The 18,743-nt window shown below is 38.1% G+C and overlaps 1 protein-coding gene across 1 annotated transcript in view; it reads left to right on the forward strand.

Moving 5' to 3' along the window:
* The window catches only part of LOC106092522 (uncharacterized), a 363,841-nt gene that overhangs the window by 18,254 nt on the left and 326,844 nt on the right, over window positions 1–18,743 (forward strand). The window lies entirely within an intron of this gene.

Below are 18,743 nucleotides of genomic sequence, written 5' to 3' on the forward strand. Positions count from 1 at the left end.
CAACTGTGCCAAGTATGGTTCAAATCGGTCCATAACCTGATATAGCTGCCATATAAACCGATCTTGGGTCTTGACTTCTTGACCCTCTAGAGGGCACAATTCTTATCCGATTTGAATTTGAATGCACGAAGTATTTCGTTATGATATCCAACAACTGTGCCAAGTATGGTTCAAATCGGTTCATAACCTTATATAGCTGTCATATAAACAGATCTGGGGATTTGATTTCTTGAGCTTCTAGAGGGCGCAATTCCTATCCGATTTGGCTGAAATTTTGCATGACGTATTTTATTTTTACTTTCAACAACTGGGTCAAATAAGGTTCAAATCGGTTCATAACCTGATATAGCTGCCATATAAACCGATCTGGGATCTTAACTTCTTGACCCCTAGAGGTCGCAATTATTATCCGATATGCCTGGAATTTTGTACGTTGGATCCTCTCATGACCATCAACAAACGTGTTTATTATGGTCTGAATCGGTCTATAGCCCGATACAGATCCCATATAAATCGTTCTTTCTATTTTACTTCGTGAGCCCCAATGGGGCCTCACGGACCATATCTTGATATCGTTTTAATAGCAGAGTAACTCTTTTCTTATATCCTTTTTAGCCTAAGAAGAGATGCCGGGAAAACAACTTGACAAATGCGATCCATGGTGGAGGGTATATAAGATTCGGCCCGGCCGATCTTAGCACGCTTTTACTTGTTTCTAACTACAAACGTTTCAGTTTGAACATGGGTTTTTGAGAGAAAGTGTTTTTTTCTTGTCGGCATCTATAACTCTATCTATCAGTTCACAGAAAAGCTACTAGGAGTAAGATTTCGTCTGACCTCTCTCCCTATTTAGCCAATCCCCCGATCTTCCAGGATTTAGGGCTTATTTCCATTCAAGAAGCGTGCAACTATTACCAAAAGTCTGACTTTCCGAATAAACGGCTCCGGCCCATAAACTAGTTCTGTCATTCGAAACATGCGTCAGCAAACGTATGCTGACAGATAATGCTACTGTAGTGAACTCGCATACGATGTTCTTTCACATCATCGTGCATCACATCACATTCATGAGCACTAATTCTACTCCTAATATGATTTACATATAAATATCTCTTGTGCATTGATATTCAACAGCATGCAATGAAATGTAATCGTTGCATAAAACTTGATGATCATTTTCATCCCGTGCTGCAATGCAGCAAGACATATTCATGAAATGGAAATTGTGTGCTTCCCCACACAACTCCAACACCATTCATTTTCTAGCCATTGGAGTGGCGAAGACCTGGTGTGGCATCGACAATTACAAGGTAATTAAATGTAGTAAACCATTATGTCTGTGAATATCATTCGCTGAGATGCTGGGTAGCTTGAACCACACACTCCCGACACTAAGTGCCTTAGTCTTTTCTCTACTTTTCTTAGTTTTTACTCCAAACGAGTTGAATATGCGGTCGAAAGTTTTTAATATCAGCTTCATAGCAAATTGGTGCAAACAAGTTTTCTTATTGCAAATGGAAAAAACAGACGTAGGTATGCTGCAACATGAGGATGTATAAAAACTATCAAAAATGTCATAAAAGACAGTGAGGACAAAAATGTTGATCTTATACCTATCAGGTTTGGTAAACAAGCCGCAAATCCTGAAAACCTTCACAGCGATAATTTTCTATTTTCTATTTTTTTTTTCTTTTGAAATTTTGCACAAACACTTCCTGTTGATGCAAATCGAGTGAAATTTTAAATGGATAATGGGAAAGGATAGTTTAAGAACTGTTTCCCTTGAGGAAGGGTAGTTTTAGAAACGTTTCCCTTTGGGGAAGGGTAGTTTTAGTACCTTTTCCCTTTAGAAAGGGTAGTTTTAGTATCATTTCCCTTGGGGAAGGGTAGATTTACGTAGTACCATTTCCTTGGGGAATGAGTAGCTTTAGTACCGTTATCCATGAGAAAATGTTGGTTTAGTACCATTTCCATGGGAATGTATAGTTTTAGTACCATTTCCCATGGGAAATGGGTAGATTTAGTACCGTTTCCATAGGGGAGTAGTATTTTTCGTACCGTTTCCCTTGGAGGAGGGTAGTTTTAGTAGCCTTTCACTTGGGTGAGGGTAGTTTTAGTACCGTTTACCTTTGAGTGAGGTTGGTTTAATACCGTTTTTCATAGGAAAGGCTAGTTTTAGTACCGTTTCCTAGGGAAAGAATAGATTTATTACTATTAGTTGGGGAATAGTAGTTTAAGTACCGTTTCCCTTGAAAAGGGTAGTTTTAGTACCGTTTCACATTAGGAGTGGCAGTTTTAGTACCGTTTCCCTCGGGGAAGGGTTGTATTAGTAACATTTCCCTAGGGGAATGGTAATTTTAGAACCGTTTCCCTTGGAGAAGGGTAGTTTTAGTACCGTTTACAATGGGAAGCGTAGTTTTAGTACCGTTTCCCTCGGAGAAGGGTAGTTTTTGTACCATTTCCCTTGGAGAAAGGTAGTTTTAGTACCATTTTCCTTTGGGAGGGGTAGTTTTAGTAGTAGTCCATAGGGGAGCAGCACTTTTCGTGCCGTTTCACTTGGAGGGAGGAAGTTTTAGTACCGTTTCCCTTGGAGAGTGGTAGTTTTAGTACCGCTTCCCTTGGAAAAGGTAGTTTTAGTATTGTTTCACTTGGGGAAGGGTAGTATGAGTTTCTATTGAAGAAGGAGAAGAGGGAGGTAGTTTTAGTACTCTTTCAGTTGGGGAACAATAGTTTAAGTACCGTTTCCCTTGAAAAGGGTAGTTTTAGTAACGTTTCACATTGGGAGTGGCAGTTTTAGTACCGTTTCCCTCGGGGAAGGGTTGTATTACTACTATTTTCCTTGGGGAATGGTAATTTTAGTACCGTTTCCATGGGAGAAGGGTAGTTTAGTACCGTTTTACATTGGGAAGCGTAGTTTTAGTACCGTTTCCCTCGGGGAAGTGTAGTTTTAGTACCGTTTCCCTCGGGGAAGGGTAGTTTTAGTACCATTTCCCTTGGGGAAAGGTAGTTTTAATACCATTTGCCTTTGGGAGGGGTAGTTTTAGTACCGTTCCCCTGGTGGAGAGGTAGTTTTGGTATCGTCTTCCTTGCAGAGTGGTAGTGTTAGTGCAATTTTCCTTGGAAAAGGGTAGTTTTACTACCATTGGCCTTTGTGAGGGGTAGTTTTAGTACCGTTTCCCTAACATGAGGGGACGTTTTAGTACCGTTTCCCTTGGGGAAAGGTAGTTTTAGTACCTCTTCGCTGTACGAAGTGTAGTTTTAGTAACGTTTTGCTTAATGAGGAGTATTTTTCGTCCCGTTTCTCTTGAAGGGGTGTAGTTTTAGTACCGTTTCCCTTGGGAAGAGGTAGTTTTCGTCCCGTTTCCCTTGAAGGGGCGTAGTTTTAGTACCGTTTCCCCTTGGGAAGAAGTAGTTTTAGTACCGTTTCCCTTGGGAAGAGCTATTTTTAATACCGTTTCTATTGGGGATTGGCAGTTTTAGTACCCTTTCACTTGGGGAAGTGTAGATTTAGTACCATTTCCCTTGGGAAACGTACTTTTTACGCCGTTTCCCTTGGGGAGGAGTACTTTTCGTATCGTTTCCCTTGGGGAAGTGTACTATTCGTACCGTTTTCCTTACAGACGGGTAGTTTTAGTTCGGTTTGCCTTGGGGAAGGGTGTTAGTAGTAACGTTTCCCTTGGGAAAGGGTAGTGCTAGTACCGTTTCTCTTGGTGAAGTCAAGTTTTAGTACCGTTTCCCTTGGAGAAGGGTAGTTTAAGCACAGTTTCCTTTGAGGGAGGGTAGTTTCCTTTTGAGAAGTGTAGGTTTAGTACCGTTTCCTTTGGGTAAGGTTAAATTTAGAACTGTTTCCCTTGTGGACGGGGAGTTTTTGTACAGTTTCCTTTGAGGAGGGACAGTTTTAATACCGTTTCCATTGGGGAGGGATAGTTTTAGTACTGTTTACCTTGGGGAAGGTTGGTTTAAGTACCGTTTCCGTTGGCGAGGGGTAGTTTTACTTTGGAAAGGTGTTTTTAGTATTTTATTGTTGACCAAATTTATTTTTAGTACTGCTTCTCTTGGAAAAGTATATTTTATGTATTGTTTATCTTGTTTCTCTTGGGAAGAGGTATTTTTAGTACAGTTTCCCTCAAGGAAAGGTAGTTTTATTTCTCTTGGAAAAGGTAGTGCTAGCATTGTTTCCCTTAGAGAAGGGTTGCTTTAGTACCGGTTCTTTTGGGGAAGTGTACTTTTACTACCGTTTCCTTTGGGGAAGGCAAGTTTTAGTACCACTTCCCTTGAGGATGGGTAGATTTAGTACCGTCTCCTTGGGGAAGTGTTGTTTTGGTACCGTTTCCCTGGTGGAAGGATAGTTTTAGTACCGTTTTCTTTTGAAAGGGTAGTTTTAGTACCGTTTATTTTGGGGAAAGGTAGTTTTAGCACTTTTCACTTCGGGAAGGCTATTTTAGTCCATTTTTCTTTGCGAAATTGTAGGTTCAGTACCGTTTTTTGGGGAAGGGTGGTTTAAGTACCGTTTCCTTTTGAGAAGTCTATTTTTGGTACCGTTTCCTTTGGGGAGGGCAATTTTAAATACTGATTCCTTGGAAAAGGCTATTTTTAGTTCTGTTTCGTTTAGGAAACGCTAGTTTTAGCTGTGTTTCCTTTGGGAAAAGCTAGTTTTAGTACCGTTTTCTTTGGGAAGGAGTAGATATTCTGCCTTGGGGACTTTTCGACGGATGGAGGGACTGGGTTTTAAAACTTTTAATGGCAAGGTGATCAGGAATTTGTGTTATACACTTCATAAGATCTTAGATCATTTCTTTTTTGAATGATCCTAGTCCTTCATCCTTTGGCAGGAGATACAATAAATTTATCAAATTTAAGTAAAGGGTGATTTTTTTGAGGTTAGGATATTCATGCATTAGTATTTGACAGATCACGTGGGATTTCAGACATGGTGTCAAAGAGAAAGATGCTCAGTATGCTTTGACATTTCATCATGAATAGACTTACTAACGAGCAACGCTTGCAAATCATTGAATTTTATTACCAAAATCAGTGTTCGGTTCGAAAAGTGTAAAAAAGTATATTTGATTAAAGTTCATTCTAAGTTTTATTAAAAATGCATTTACTTTCTTTTAAAAAATCCGCAATTACTTTTTGGGCAACCCAATATTTTAAGATCAAACTTTTTGAATGCACTGTGCCTGCATTCGTTTGTTTACATACATGGAATACTAATATTAGAAGCAGTTCTAGGCTTTACAAATTCTAGGTTGATTATTTAATTTTCGCTTAAAATTGTGTTGCAACAAAACAGAATACCAATCTCAGCCAAAGGCATTCTAAACAGAAGCGAGGAAAAAACGTTGGTTGGTAAGCTGGCACCAAAACAAATTGGGTCGAATCTTGAAAAGGAAAAAGTTGTTGTCATAGATCTGTAGATCAACATTTCAAGAGGCTGACGCCAAATTGAGGTTATTATGACAGCATCGGCAGCACAGCGACCATAGGAATATCAGCCACTTTTGTTTAGGCCAGGCTTAAGCAAAAAAGATTGACGGATGGACGGGGTTAAGATTATTGTCGTTAAGATGGTTACATAGAGAATTGATGCTTAAATAATTGACATGTAGAGATTTTCTGAATTTTTTTATAATATTGATTGCAGAGTATATATGTTGTATATGTATATAAAATTTTATGGGCAAAGTCAATTAAGGAATGTTTACTCGTGGTTGCATAAAATATAATGTGAATGGTTTTTGTCTTTTGGACCATTACAAGAATTAACAGGTTTTACTTCAGAACTTAAAGAGCAAGGATTAGAATGAAGAAAATGGGTCTTAGCGATGCATGTTGTAAATAATTCCATAAAATTAGTCACTAGAAGAATCGTTGTCATCTTAATGATATGTTAGCAATTAGGGGAGTAATATGTTAAGGGGTATTTTTAAACAAAATAGAGTATACTAGACTTTTAAAATACGTATGGACTAATAGATTTAAGGTCTTCAATAATAAGTATTAGGGCGATTTTTGGCTGTAGTAATCTGACAGAAAGGAAAGGGTAGTAATTTTAGTATCCTTTTCTTTGGGAAAGGGTAATTTTAGTACCCTTTTTTTTGGGAAAGGGTAAATTTGGTAATTTGAGTACCCATTTCTTTGGGAAAGGGTAGTCTCAGCACACTTTTATTTGGGAAAGGATTGTTTTAGTACCCTTTTATTTGGAATAGGGTAGTTTTAGTACCCCTTTCTTTGGAAGACGGTAGTTTTAGAATCTTTTTCGTTGGAGAGGGGTATTTCAAATGCCCCTTTCTTAGGGAACGGCTAATTTAAGTACATTTTTCTTTGGGAAAGGGTAGTTTTAGTAGCCGTTTCTTTGGGAGGAATAGTTTTAGTACCCTTGCTTTGGGAAAGGGTAGTTTTAGCACCCTTTTCCCAAAGAAAGAGGAAGGGTAGTTTTAGCACCCTTTTCCCAAAGAAAAGGGAAGGGTAGTTTTAGCACCCCTTTCTTTGGGAAAGGGCAGTTTTAGCACCCCTTTCTTTGGTAAAGGGCAGTTTTAGTACCTTTTTCTTTGAGAAAGGGTAGTTTTAGCACCCCTTTTAGAGAAAGGATAGTTTTAGCACCACTTTTTTGAGAAAGGGTAGTTTTAGTACCCTTTTCTTTGGGAAAGGGTAATTTTAATACCCACTTCTTTTGTAAAGGGTAGTTTTAGTACACTTATCATTAGGAAGGGTAGTTTAGTCCCATTTTATTTGGAAACGGGTAGTTTTAGTACCCCTTTCTTTGGAAAAGGGTGGTTTTGGTATATTTTTCGTTGGAAAAGGGTATTTTTAATACCCATTTCTTCGGGAAAGGCCAATTTAAGTACCCTTTTCTTCGAGAAAGGGTAGTTTTAGTACCCTTTTCTTTGGGAAAGGTTTGTTTTAGTACCCTTTTCTCTGAAAAATGTTATATTTAGTACTCTTTTCTTTAAGAAACCGTAGTTTTGGCACCTTCTTCCTTGGAAAAGTTGTAGTAAACTTTTCTTTGGGAAAGGGTAGTTTTAAGAGTGTATTTAATAAAATTTCGTGAAAATTTTGATAATTTAATATGCGATGTCATGGTGAAACTTGGCATATTTTCTTAAGATTTTATAAAGATTTTCTATTTTTTTCAAAGAAGCTCCACAAACCGGTTCATTAGTTTTATTAGTTATAGACCTCACAATGTTAGGGAGATGAAAAGTGATTCAATGGGAGACCCTGTGTTGTACCCTGTATTAGTGATACGGATTTGTTACCTGAAAGCTATTGGGTTGCCCAAAAAGAAATTGCGGATTTTTCATATAGTCGGCGTTGACAAATATTTTCACAGCTTGTGACTCTGTAATTGCATTCTTTCTTCTGTCAGTTATCAGCTGTTACTTTTAGCTTGCTTTAGAAAAAAGCAAGTATATTTGATTAAAGTCCATTCTAAGTTTTATTAAAAATGCATTCACTTTCTTTTAAAAAATCCGCAACTACTTTTTGGGCAACCCAATAGTATACTCAAAAGATCATAAGTCTTAAACTACAGAGATGCCTAAAGATCTCATCGCTCATGTATGAAAAAAATCATAAAAATTTTGTTTTTTGAAAATTTTCCTCAGAGAAAATTTCAAAGAATTTTCCTCTTAACACACAAAGAAATTTTTTAGTAGGCTAGGTTAGATTAGGTTTAGTCAGATTAGGTTAGGTTGAAAGGGTGTAGATATTAAATCACCCATGCCACTATGGAAGCAGCAGAAATGTTTGCTGTAACAGCAGAAAATCTGCTGATAAACTAACAGCAGTAGTTGTCTGCTAAGACAGCAATCATTTTCTGCTGTTTTCAAATGGTAACAAGTTAATTGTGGCCTAATTCTAATGAATTTTTGTCTTTCGAGAAAATTTCATAGAAATTTTGTCTTAAGAGAAAATTTCATCAAAAATTTGTCTTAAGTGAAAATTTCATCGAAAATTTGTCTTAAGAGAAAATTTCACAGAAATTCTATTTCTAAATAGAAATTTTATTGAAATTTCGTTGTGAGGGGATAATTTCATAGAAATTAATTTTCTTGGTATGGGGCGGCCTTTCTGACCGATCCCATATTATACTGATCGGTTCATATGCACATTTGGGGTTTTTTTTTTGGTAGTGGGTCAGCCCCTAGACACCTGGAATAAAATTTTATACCAGATTCGTTCTCTTCATCCAAATACCTTTTATGTGATACCCATTTTGTCTCAATCGGTAATCATGTCCGGTTCGGCGGAATTTCGAGGTGGGGCGTTCTCCCTTGTTGTATAAGTTTTGAAAGTAAGGGAGGGTGTCAGGACACCCTTTGGATATTCCTTATCAAGGACATATGTTACAAGATTTTCTTCTTTGACTCTGCAGAAGGATGTGCCTGTCCATAGTCATACTAACTTCTGAAAAACTCGATTCTTGCAAACTCACCTCCTTTCATTTCTCTCCTCTTTCTCCTTTGCTTACCCCTTAGTAACTGACAGCAGGGTTACTCCGTTAGCCAGCTTAGTACAAACAGATTTTCTGTCGTGAAGACAAATTGTCTTCATATAAATTCAACTAAACTGTATCAGTTGCTCCCCCTATTATAAACGTTCAACTTTTAAGAACTTGTAAAAAAGGAAAGAAAATGTATTTGAGTGACCTGCTCTATATTAACCAGAATGGTTTCCTGGCTAATGTACTCTAGTTTATGTCGTATCTGAAGAAAGTTCATGTCTACCATATATCGCTGAGCAGTGGCAGAGTATGGATCATACTTTGGAGAGTCTCCATGAAACAAAGTAAACGAGGTCATTTCAGACCTTTTGATTTACTTTGTCTAAGTATTGGTAGTTCATGAAATCAATATTCAAGATCCATTGACTTGTTTATTTTTGTTTAGATTCTTTCAATCTCTAAGTAGTCTTACAAAAAAATAATTTTTGCCATCATTTGAGTTAGTGTCTTCATACATCTCAATATATAATTTGCAGCAGTTCAAATGTCTCAAGGCAGAGATTATACTACAGACAGATAAAAATACAATGGTAATGGTTATGTTTGTCAGTGACACTTGTCAATGCCATAACCATGGTTATAAAGCCATACCAGCCAATCCCGTCTTTCACAGGAAGACAGAGAAAATGTTAAAACCAGTCTTAGTTTTTGCTCCCAGCCATTAGCTATTGTACATGAAGTTTTGCAAAGAAAAACGTTTTGCATTACAAAAGCTCACAAAGAAAGACATATGCTAGATCAGTGTTGTTAGAGAAAAAGTGGTTTATGGTACTCGTAATCGAATAATATATCATAGGCTTAGAGGCAATGAAAATTGCTCATAACAAATATAACAGAAATAACAAGTAAAAGCGCGCTAAGCTCGGCCGAGCCGAACACACCCACTACAATGGGTATAACCTATATCAGGTTATAGACTGATTTGGACCGTACTTGGCACATGTGTTGGAACTCGTAATAAAACACCGCATGTCAAATTTGAGCCAAATCGGACAAAAATTGCGGCTTTTAAGTGCTCAAGAAGTCAAATTAGGAGATCGGTTTACATTAGAGCTATATCAGGTTATAGACCGATTTGGACCGTAATAGGCACAATTATTAGAAGTCATTATAGAACACTATATTCAAAATTGCAGCCAATTCGGACGAAAATTGCGGCTTTCAGGGGCTCAAGAAGTCAAATCGGGAGATCGGTTTATATGGGATCGTTATTCAAATCTAAACCTATCCTATTTGCAATCCCCGATGACCTAGATCAATATTACTTTTCACTTTAATTGGCTATGACAGAATATTTGTTCCACTAACCGAACGTAGAATAGCATTCCAAGCGCCTCGATCTTCTGCGCTCATTCTAAAATCTCTGACACCAAGTTTCGAGGTGTCTCCCACCATTTGATCTTTCCATCGGGCTTTCAATCTTCCCGGTTTGCGTGTACCACCGTGTTTGACTTCAAAAGACTTCTTTACTGGAGCTTCTTCATCCATTCTGTGAACATGACCTAGCCAACGCAGCCTTTGTATTTTGATGCGTATAACTATGCCATCGTCGTCATACAGCTCGTGGTTCATACGTAGCCTATATTCTCCATTATCGCAAACTGGTTCATATATTTTACCGAAGAATCTTTCTCTCAAATACTCCAAGTACTGCCTCATCTGCTTTCACAAGTACCCATGCTTCAGAACCATATAACAACACGGGTAGTGTCAGTGTCTTGTATAGTGTAACCTTCGTCTGTCGAGAGGTGCTTACTTAGTCTAAAATAGCGTCTGTTTGTCAGTATTATTCTTCGCTTAATCTCAAAACTGGTGTCATTCGTTTCGGTTACGGCGGTGCCGAGGTAAATAAAGTTACTGACTGTCTCAAAGTTGTGGTTCCCAACTTTCTCCATTTTCTTTATCTGCTCGGTTGTACAAGAGGTTTTGGGGAGTTGAAACCATCCATTTTGTCTTATCTCCATTTACTGCCAGACACATTTACACTTACTCTCTTTCTTTTCTTTCAAAGGCAGCAGTTACTACTTCCGGTGACCGACCTATGATGTCGATGTCATCGGCATAGGCGAGTAGCATGTGTTATCTTGTGATTAGTGTGCTATATCTATTCAGATCTGCATCTCGAATAATCTTCTCCAACAGGATATTAAAGAGATCACACGATAGGCTGTCTCTTTGTCTGAAACCTCGTTTGGTATTGAATGGTTCGGAGGGATTTTTTTCTATTCTTACTGAGGAACACGTATCAATAAGTGTCATCCTGCAGAGTCTTATTCATTTTGCAGGGATACGTAAAGGAGTATCGAAAGCGGCCGTATAGTCAAGAAAGAGATGGTAGGTGTTGATTTGTCCTTTTCGGTTCTTTTCCAGGATTTGGCGCAGTGTAAATTTCTGGTTCTTGGGGGATTTACCAGGTCTAAAGCCCAATAATCTCATTGACTGTAGGTTTTAATCTTTCACACAGTACGCTCGAGAGTATCTTGTATTTGATGGGGCGGAGACTTATTCCTCTGTAGTTGGCACATTCCGTCTTGTCTCCTTACTTGTGTACGGGACATAGTATGCTGAGGTTCCAATCATCGGGTATGCGTTCTTCTAGCCAGATTGCGCAGATAAGCTAATGCATATGCTTTATCAGCGTGTCGCCTTCGGTCTTAAATAGTTCAGCGGGTAACCCGTTGGCTAAGCTAATGCATACGCCTCATCAGCGTGTCGCCTCCGGTCTTAAATAGTTCAGCGGGTAACCCGTCGTCTTCTGCTGCCTTGTTGTTCTTAAGTCTGGTCACTGCTACTTGATCCACGTTCTGACTAGGAGGTAAACATTCTACACCATCATCATTGATTAGTTCTGCGGTATCCTCTTCGCCGCCAACGTCGGACACTAGCAGTTGGGTAAGCAGTACTGATTACAGAGTTGCTCTATCTGTCGCATTCTTGGCTTCAGTAGCATGTCGACACTATTGGTCGTACTATGGGTTTCTTGGAGCAGGCTTCTGGTACCCAAGTACGGATTTCGCGGCATTTTCCATGGAGTGGGCAATAGTTTGCCACTGCTCTATTATATCATCGGAACAAGGAGTGCTTTCATCTAGCAGTTGGGTCAGTCGAGTGGAGTATGCCGCTGCCATCTGTTGTGTTTGCAGCTTTTCAATGTTGAGCTTCCGTGCAGTGTCAGATCGTACTTTCCTCGCCATGTTCAAACGGATGCGAACCATTGCTGCACCAAGGTAATGATCCGAATCTATATTCGCGCCAAGGATTGATCGTACATTTAACACTTTGGATTAATGCCTTCCATCTATTACAACGTGATCAATTTGGTGTTTTGATCGGGTGAAAGTCATGTGGCTTTGTGAATATTTCAATGTTGAAATCTGGTGCTACTAACCACTATGTTTTTTGCCGCGGCGAAATCTATCAGCCTCAACCCATTACTGGATGTTATCTCGTGGAGGCTAAACTTTGCGACTGTATCTGTGCAAAATTTCAAGCGCCTAGCTTTACGCGTTCGACCGCTATCATGATTTCGACAGACGGATGGACATGGCTAGACCGAATCAGAATGTCGAGACGATCCAAAATATATATACCGTATGGGGTCACAGATCAATATTTCGAGGTGTTACAAAACAGAATGTTTGGATAAGTATATCCCCATTCTATAATGCTGGGTATAAAAACTGCCATTGAAAATTTATATACATGTATACTCAACGTCATGGGTTGAAAATTTTGATTTAAGTAACATAGGGTTGCCCAAAAAGTAATTGCGGATTTTTCAGGTCGGCCAAATGAAGTTGATGATGACCAAATCAAAGCATTAATCGAATTGGATCGTCATGTAACTGAGCGTGAGATAGGAGAGAAGTTAAATATACCAAAATCAACCGTTCATTATCACATAAAAAGTCTTGGACAGGTGAAAAAGCTTGATATTTGGGTACCACATATATTGAAAGAAATTCATTTAACAAACTGAATCAACGCTTGTGATATGCACCTTAAACGCAATGAATTCGATCCGTTTTTAAAACGAATCATAACTGGAGATGAAAAATGGATTGTTTACAACAACGTTAGTCGAAAACGATCATGGTCCAAGCATTGTGAACCAGCTCAAACCACTTCAAAGGCTGATATCCACCAAAAGAAGGTTATGCTGTCTGTTTGGTGGGATTGGAAGGGTGTGGTATATTTTGAGCTGCTTCCAAGGAACCAAACGATTAATTCGAATGTTTACTGTCAACAATTGGACGAATTGAATACAGCCATCAAGGAGAAGCGTCCAGAATTGGTCAATCGTAAAGGTGTCATATTTCACCAGGACAACGCTAGACCGCCCACATCTTTGGTCACTCGCCAAAAACTGAGTGAGCTTGGCTGGGAACTTTTGATGCATCCACCATATAGCCCTGACCTTGCACCATCAGACTACCATTTATTTTGATCTTTGCAGAACTCCTTAAATGGTAAAACTTTCGGCAATGATGAGGCTATAAAATCGCACTTGGTTCAGTTTTTTGCAGATAAAGGCCAGAAGTTCTATGAGCGTGGAATACTAAATTTGCCAGGAAGATGGCAAAAGGTTATCGAACAAAATGGCAATTATATATTTGATTAAAGTTCATTCTAAGTTTTATTAAAAAGGGAGCGGATTAATATCTGCACCCTTTTTTAAACCTAACCTAACTACCAGACCGAGGGCTTCGAATATCGAAGTACTGGGGCTTTCGATTCCTATAGCGCCAATGTCAATCGTGCAAATGCCAATTTTCCCATGAACATTCCTTAAGGAACAGAGGAAAACCAACCCACATATCAATGAGTGCTGTCCGGTTTAAGCTCAACGATAATGTCAGACATGACCCCCTTGTAACACCAATTATGAAGCGATTACTTTATGATGCAGTTATCGAATATTTTTCTCATAATTAAACGTCTCTAACGCTTTATAAAAACCGGTTGAGTGGTGTAAAGAAGGCTTCAAAACAATACGCTGTCCATGGACAATGCAAAGCGTGTTGTTTGAAATTTGCAGTGAATAGCGTAAAATTTGCGACAATAATTTGAATTGATATAAAATCTTACATTTTGGAGTCTATTGAAAATTAACATGAGAAAAGATAAACACAAATCTCTTCCCAAGAATAATAGCCGGATGGGTAATCCTAAAGAAGTTTCATAACTAAAAGAGACAAAAAAAGAAAAGAAGAAATAAGAGCTGTGAGCTTCGATGGCCACTAATTTGGACCTGAGCTGATCGATAATATCTCATTAAACATGAAGTAATCATTTCGAGATAAGCTCAGGAAAATTCACATAGATTGACATTTCGGAAAAAAATGAAAGGAAATTTTGAAAAATTTCCTGAAAAAATTAAATTTTGACAAGCAGACCCATAGGCTAGCAAATAATAGCGTCTTCGTCACTGAATGTGTCTATAATTCTCACGCAAATTTTTTCTTTTCTGTTTAGACTGAACAATGAGCAGTCAATAAATATATTAAGCAGCTTGGACGAGTGCGGATGATAAACTTGGAAAGTGTAAACTTTTAAAGTTTCAGTACAACCAGTAAGGAAAGGCAAAAGTCGGACTGAGCCGAATATATAATACCCTACACCACCGAGTCTGCTTACTACATTTAATACACGGAACCTATGTTGAATTATTGAATAGAACCTTGCAAGATTTTCTTACGATAGGACCTAAATTGCGGCTACTACAGCCTTAAAGGCCCATATCTGATGATAGATATATATGGGATCTCAACCGACTTTGTTGAAATTTAGCACACGTCTAGGACTTTAAATAAAACATCTAACGCTAAATTATATAAAGATAGAACCAAAATTTAAGCTTTTATAGTCCTAAAAGGAAAGCCACCGTAGCGCAGAGGTAAGCATGTCCGCCTATGACGCTGAACGCCAGGGTTCGAATCCTGGCGAGACCATCAGAAAAATATTGTCAGCGGTGGTTTACCCCTCCTTATGCTGGCAACATTTGTGAGGTACTATGCCATGTAAAAATTTCTCTCCAAAGAGGTGTCGCACTGCGGCACGCCGTTCGGACTGCACTCATTGATATGTGAGAATTTTGCCCCTGTTCCTTAGTGAAATGTTCATGGGCAAAATTTGCATTTGCATATTTCTAAAAGGCCATGTCGAATGAAAGATACATATGGGAGCTATATCAAAATTGGTATCGATTAAGTGACATTTTACACACCCGTTGGGACGTGAATTAAAACATCTCGGGCGAAATATTGTAAAGATCGGACCAAAATTTTGGCGACTAAAGCTTTAAAAAACCATATCGGCTGAAAGATATACATGGGAGCTATATCTAAATTTGATCCGATTTCTATGGTATCTTTAACATGTATTGGGACATCACATAAATCATCCCATGTCAAATTTTGTACAGATCGGACCAAAATTGTGGCTTCAACAGCCTTAAAAGGCTGTATCGGCTGAATGGTTTATATGGGAGCTACATCTAAATCTGATACGATTTAAATGAAATTTAGGACACATATTAAGACGTTAAACAAAACACCTTATGAGAAAGGTCGGACCAAAATTAGGACGGCTACGGCCTTTAAAGGCCGTATCGGATGAAAGATATATAGGGGAGCTATATCTAAATCTGATCCGAATGTATTGAAATTTTACGCACGTAAAATAAAACAGGTTGTGCAAAATTTTGTAAAGATCGGACTCAGATTGTGGCTACTAAATCCTTAAAAGGCCATATCGAATGAAAGATATATTGCCCAAAAAGTAATTGCGGATTTTTTAGAAGAAAGTAAATGCATTTTTGATAAAACTTAGAATGAATTTTAATCAAATATACTTTTTTTCTAAATCAAGCTAAAAGTAACAGCTGATAACTGCCAGAAGAAAGAATGCAATTACGGAGTCACAAGCTGTGAAAAAATTTGTCATATGAAAAATCCGCAATTACTTTTTGGGCAACCCAATACATGGGAGCTATATCTAAATCTGAACCGATTTTGATGAAATCTTGCACACATCGATTTTTTTTCAAAATCAGTAGCGTTCTACCTTGGACCAAAAACGAGACATGCGCAAAATTTCATGACTTTTGGACAACAAATGCGACGTGTACCTTGATCACAAGAATACATGGACAGACAGACAGACATAGCTCGAAATCGAATCAGGAAATGATTCTAAGCCGATCGGTATATTTATCAATCGGTCTAGCTCTTCTTCTTAGCATTGCAAACAAATGCACAAAATTGCAATACCCTGACAAAATCTTACAAGTTTTTAATACAAAACTTCGTTGTTGTTTTTAGTGAATGAGATATTTTCTTTACATTTTTCAACATAGACATTCAGACAGACATGGCCAAGAAACGACTGCTGCTTCAAAGCATTTCTTAAGTGTTCCACTTAAAGTCTTTCTAACGCCTTACCACTTGAGGAACAGGATAAAATCTATATTGCCTTTTACTTATAGTTTCTTCTTGAAATTGTGAAATGTTAACCAAAGAATAAATCGAGAGATTTGCTAAAGCTCATGAGCTTAGAGCACCCATAGTTCAAATAAAAGATTGTAAATGGGCAGATACCACTACACATTGCTTTATTGTAAACTCAAGTCTGAATTATCCAATCCATATGGAAACATCGCATTGCACCAAATAAAGTAGCTCCCACTTTGATGGCACAAAGACGAGCTTGTGTGGCTGGCAGGCAGGCTTTTATTTTTGCACACAATTTTGTGGCAGCTGACATTGCAAGTTTTTTGGTACAAATTCCATTATAGATGTTTTGCTAATGTTTACAAAAAGCTGCTGGGGAAATGGCGGGCTTTGCGTTGGGAAGATGCCTTAGCAGATGAAGTATGTTAGATTACCAAGTGAATGCTGGCTCAATTTGCACGATCACTCACCTCAGAGTTTGTTGGTGTTTGTAATTCATTTCCATTTGGTTTGCAAACGAATGTAGTATTTGCTCTTATTTGGCCTCCGGTGTAAAACTAACTCTGAGAGTTGATATGATTGAGGATAGGCATTCCATAGAGGGGTGGTGTTTTTCAATACTGATCTTTGTATGCTCAATGACCATTCAGCATGTGAGGACCATTGCTATGGTTTCCACCATCACCAATGTCATTGAAATTCAATCCACACAGATCATTGATCCCTTATTGGGTACCTATCTGTATTTGTACATACATCTTAAGCTTAAGGCTGTTTCTGCCTACAAGTTTTTCTTTTACTATTTCATCAACTCCATAAACATTTGAAAGCGTAATTAGTAATGGATTTTAAGATCTTTGATTTACTGCAGAAAAACTAGCTTTTGCAAAGTAAGGAAGCAAAAAGTGGATGTTATCGGTCAGGAAAACAATCCTACGGGACTAGCGTGGCCAATTGGCAATAGATGCCAATCATAAATAGATTGTGGTTTCAATCTGGAATGGGAAAAGCAGTGCTTGATCCTACCTGTCATTCAACTAGTTATGATTTGATTTTATATGGGCTTTTGGTGACAGCAGATGAGATTGAACATCTGTCTAAATATTGGTTGTGGGCTGTAGTTGTAATAGAGTAGAAAAATTTTTAATTGAGAAATTAGAATATGTTTTTTATAAGATTTGAGAACTATTATAAATGATTCATAATTTGAGAACTATTGGGTTGCCCAAAAAGTAATTGCGGATTTTTTAAAAGAAAGTAAATGCATTTTTAATAAAACTTAGAATGAACTTTAATCAAATATACATTTTTTTACACTTTTTTCTAAAGCAATCTAAAAGTAACAGCTGATAACTGACATTAGAAAGAATGCAATTACAGAGTCACAAGCTGTGAAAAAATTTGTCAACGCCGACTATATGAAAAATCCGCTATTACTTTTTGGGCAACCCAATATTATAAATGAATCGTAATAACAAAGTTGGAAGGGTGAAGAGTATTTTTCATATCGGTTATCAGACAGACTTCAATATCCCTACAGCAAGGCATATATTTACAAAATCCACCAGTTTGTTACTTTATTTTTTGGTAATATTGTCAAACCTCATACATTCCCAGCATTCTAAAGAAGATTTAGTATAGCCAGTAAAGTAACCTTTTACTTTTGCCTTCCTTTGAAGATAACATGCTGTACATTAAGAGACTTTTCGCTTCTGAGTACATTGGCCTTCTCCAGATATATAGAATATATGAAACTATGTTCATGCTTTCAGAGCATGAAACAATTTTATATACTTATGTACTAGCCCAACCGGGCCCGCTCCGCTGTGCCTTCTTTAACTCTCTAATATCTTTTTAGTGTGGGGACACTCGCCCAGAATGCGGATATCGAATTCGTACCATTGTAGCCTATGACACTGAACGCGTCCGAATCCTGGTGAGAACATCGGACAAAGTGGTGTTTATCCCTTTTTAATATTGGCGACATTTGCGAGGTCAATTAAAAAATTTTCCCCAAAAAGGTGTCGCACTGCGGGATGCCGTTCGGACTCGGCTATAAAAAAAGTTCCCTTATCATTAAGTTTGAACTTGAATCGGAAAGCACTCATTGATGTGTGAGAATTTGCCCCCTCTTGGTTCCTGGTGGTAATGTTCTTCCTTAGGGTAATGTTCTGAATCAGGGAGGGATGGCATCCCAGACATTTTGACTCAAACATGGATATCAAATTCGCTACACTTCCAAATGCCTTTTATTTGAGCCCCATATTGCCATGGCCGGTAAATATGAACCGTTTGGAGGGTGTTTTGGGGCTGAAGCGCCACCGGCACATTGCACTGAAAATAGATATCAAATTCGTTCTTTATTCCCAACGGAAATGAAGATCAGTATAGGGGGTGCTTTAGGGCATACACCGAAACACTAGGCTCCAAAAATGGATATCAAATTCGTTTTTTCTCACAAATACCTTTCATTTGAGTCCCATATTGTCATATGGGTCAAATAACCCATTTGAAGTATATTTAGGAGGAAAAACGCCACCTAGAGTTGAATGTAAATTTTGATGTCATATTCGTAATCTACTCCCTAATACCTTTTATTTGAGTCCCATATAGCCATGGTCGGCTTATATGCCCATTTGGGGGTGGGCGACCTGCCATTACTTGGACTTAATGTTTTTTTGCCATATTTGTAATCTACTGCCTAATACTTTTCATTTGAGCACCATATTGACATGAACTTCGAATATATCTGTTTAGAGCAGTTTTGGGGTTGGGGGGCCCGC

Source organism: Stomoxys calcitrans, chromosome 5 (genome assembly GCF_963082655.1).
Source record: "Stomoxys calcitrans chromosome 5, idStoCalc2.1, whole genome shotgun sequence".
Classification (NCBI taxonomy): domain Eukaryota; kingdom Metazoa; phylum Arthropoda; class Insecta; order Diptera; family Muscidae; genus Stomoxys; species Stomoxys calcitrans.